This window comes from Tupaia chinensis, unplaced genomic scaffold (genome assembly GCF_000334495.1).
Source record: "Tupaia chinensis unplaced genomic scaffold, TupChi_1.0 Scaffold000195_1, whole genome shotgun sequence".
NCBI classification, from domain to species: Eukaryota; Metazoa; Chordata; class Mammalia; order Scandentia; family Tupaiidae; genus Tupaia; species Tupaia belangeri.
In genome coordinates, this window is record NW_006159670.1 from 1,021,997 (window position 1) to 1,025,903 (window position 3,907).

Consider the following 3,907-nt stretch of genomic DNA (forward strand, 5'->3'; position numbering starts at 1 on the left):
CTCAAGAATGGCAGCGTTGGGATGAGCCGGCTGTGTGGCCCCCTCCCTGACGTCACTGTGAGACTCTGAGGCCAGCACGGAGCGGTCCCCGGGGCGAGGCACCGCCTGCGGTGGGAGTCCCGCCTCGTCACTCAGTGCCTGGCCCTGGTGGAGGTGTCCTCGCCCTCCCGAGGTCTCGCCTTCCCAGCCTGTGAAGCGAGGATGGTGTTAGTTCCTGCTTCGTTGTTGGAATAAAGAGTTCTCTCGGAGTGCCGGAGAGGACCTAGCCGCCTGGAAGGACTCGGTCCACGCCGCAGACTTCCCTCATTCCTCGGTCCGAGGGTTTGTCACCTGGGAGGCTGAAGCAGTCCGGAAGCAAGGGCACGTCTCGGCGGTGGCTTGACAGGAGAGGGAGGAAGCAGCAGTGGCCCTCAGCAGCTGCCTCGCGGGTCATCGCTCTGTCTCCCTGCGGGGTCTAAGTGCAGACACGGGGTGCGGGTGCCGGGACCTTGGACCCTGGGGGTGAGGGAGCGCACTTGCCGAGGGAGGAAGTGGTGAAATAAATTGCTTATTTCCTCTTCTTGTCTAAGGCCCTGGGATGATCTGTGGCCAAAGCAAGTGGCCCCTCCAGACCTGCACAGACGTGGCCAAGGAACGACGTAAGAACACGTGTCAGGTCAGAAGGAGCCGCTGTCGCACGGCAGGCTGGTTTACCAGGTCCTCCTCACTTAGCGGTCTCCGGATGCTGTCTGTCTGTCGGCGGCCTCTGACTTTCAGCCTCTTTGGGATGCATTTGGCACACGCTCCCCCAGCTCTCGGGCATCAATCATGCTGTGACCACACTGGTCGGCTCAAGGACGTGTCTTGCTGGGAATCCATAAATAACTCTGGCTTTCTGGTGAGCTCTGCTGTGCAGGGAGGACAGGGTGGCCGGCCAAGTAGCAAGTGGCTGCTCTGCCTCCTGTGTGGTCTCTAAAACTGAGGCCAGCAGAGATTTATATCTAGGTCATACGGGAGGACTAGGGGCAAGGTCTAGGGGGTTGGGTGTGATCTTTGAAAAATTCTTTTATGTTAACTTTTATTATTTATTTATTATTTTAACTTGAACAGAGAGGGTTAGAGAGAGGGAGAGAGAGAAAATGAGAAAGCAAGCCACCAGGTCCAGGACTCAAACCATGGCCAGCCATGTGGGAGTCCAGCGCCCTTAACCGCCACTCCACCTGCTGGCCCTATGATGTTTTTTTTTTTTTTAACATCTTGATTCTAACAGCTCTATCTGTCCACCACCCTGCTCAAGTGAGCATTCATTGGTTGGAGAAAGTCCAGGTCGTGGCTCCACCGTCAGTTCCAACTCTGTGTGTGTCGTAACCTGCTCAGCGCAGTTTCCCGAAAGTCACAGTGAGCCTCCCAGTGGCTGCTCTTGCTGGCCTGTTCTCACACATGCCGTCTGGATTTGGGAACCTCACACTCAGAACAGAACTTCTCATTCTGCCCAGCAGGGCCTGGACGGCGTTGCACAGTGTCCCTGGCCTACCTCGCAAGTGTGTTGGGGGTACTTATGACTCAGCACGTTGGCACGCGACATGCTGTAAAGGGGAAATCGCCATCCCTGGGACCTCTGAGGATGCTATTACTTACAGCTGTGCCTTTATTATTTATTTATTTATTTAGAATTATTGTATTTGACTCTATTTTATTTATTTTTAGTTTGACCAGAGAGGGACAGAGTGAAAGGAAGAGAGAGAAGGAAAGTGAGGAAGCAAGCCATCAGGTCTAGGACTCAAACCACAGTCAGCCATGTGGGGGGTCCTGCGCCCTTAACCACCCACCACGCCACCTGCCAGCTCCTGTCTATTTATTTTAAAAATTAATTTATTATTATTATAGATTTTTGCTAAAGGGTGCATGCACTCACTGAATAGACAGAGACAGAAAGAGAAAAAGAAATCGAGACCAGCAGTTAGCGTAATGGCTATGTCGCTGGACTCCCCTGTAGTTGACCATGGTTCGTCTCCCGGACCTGGTGGCTTAAACTCCCGCTGGGCGCATGTGCGTGCGTGCCCAAGATCCCGCGAGGAGAATGGAGGAGAAGGGATTGCGGCGTGACCATCCCCCCTGGGGGGTGATTTCTCGCTTTCTCTATCTTTGTCTGTCTCTGTCTGTCTGGTGAGTGCACGCGCCCTATAGCGAAAACCTCTCCCCCTCCCCCCCAAAAAAAAGAAAGAAAAGAAAAGAAAGCTAGAGAAAGGACAAAGACGCAGAAGCCGAAATGCAGGTGAACACAGACAAGCTGTGCTGCTTAGTCATGCTGAGATTCTTTATTCGTGTATTTACCAGGCACAGTGAACTGTGGGCAAGCTTTCAAGGATGTGGTTGAAGTTCTGTAGTTAGAGATAAGGATTTGAGTGTATATGTTTTTCCGCCTTGTTGCTATCATGTGTGATTCTGTTATGCGTCATAGGTCAGGCCAGATTACATATCTGGAAATGTGTTATTCCTCTGCAACTCTGAGGAAGGCTGTCTGAGTATGCATCAAAGGGGGTAACGTGTAAACAGGCATCGCATGACACAGCCAGGGTCAGGATGTTTCCCATGCCTCGCAGATTTTTCCACAGAGCCACTGGCATCTAAGGCATGTGTCAGCCGGCTCCAGTGAATAATTAATGAGTAGTTCTGATAACTGCCTCCTGCTGCTCGGATGCATACTCTCACACATCAGTGCTGCTTTTGTCAAGTATAAAATAGATTCCAGGGGGACCCAGCATTAGCGCATTAGCGTAATGGCTATGTCGCAGGATTCCCACATGGTCAACCGCGGTTCTCGTCCCAGACCCGGTGGCTTAGAACTCACACCAAGTGCGTGTGCGTGCGTGCCCAAGATCCCGAGAGGAGAATGGAGGAGAAGGAATTGTGGCGTAACCATCCCCCCAGGGGGTGATTTCTCGCTTTCTGTCTCTCTGTCTCTCTCTGTCTGTCTGGCAAGCTCACACTCCCTATAGCAAAAACCTCTCAAAAAAAAAAAAAATAGATTCCAGGGGACCAGCAGATGGTGTAGTGGTTACATCACTGGACTCCCATATAGTTGACTGTGGTTCAAGTCCTGGACCCAGCAACTTAAAACTCACATTTGGGGGACCAGCAGTTGGCGTAATGGCTATGTCGCTGGACTCCCACGTAGTCGACCACGGTTTGCGTCCCGAACCGGGTGGCTTAAAACTCACGCCGGGTGCGTGTGTGTGCGTGCCCAAGATCCCGAGCGGACAATGGAGGAGAAGGGATTGCGGCGTGGCCATCCCCCTTGGGGAGTGATTTCTCACTTTCTCTCTGTCTGTCTGTCTGTCTGGCGAGCACACACGCACTATAGCAAAAACCTCTCAAAAAAATAAAATAAAATAAAAAACCTCACACTTGGTGTGTGTGTGTTCATGTCCAAAATTCTGAGAAAAGAATGGAGGAGAAGGGATTGCTGCATGGCCATCCTCCCTGGGGGGTGAATTCTCACTTTCTGTTTCTGCATCTTTCTGGTGAGTGTACTCACCCTATAGCAAAAATCTCTCTTGGAAAAAAAAAAAATCCAGAATGTACTCCTCCATGCTTCATAGCCCTCTCACTATTATTGAACCTAATCAGATTTAATTTGTGAAATGTTTTACACTTGTTTAAAGAAGGCAATGAATAGCAGTATTTAATATTTATGTATTCGTTCATTTAACAGTTATTTTTTAAGGAATTATTTTTTTTTATTTTTTTATTTATTTATTTTTATTTGACCAGAGTGAGAAAGAGTGAGAGAGAGAGAGAGAGAGTTAAACTGATAAAGCAAGCCACCAGGTCCAGAATTTGAACTGCAGTCAGCCATGTGGGAGCCCAGCACCCTTAACCACCATGCCACCTGCCACCCCCAATTTTTTTTTTTTTTTAGAGTTTT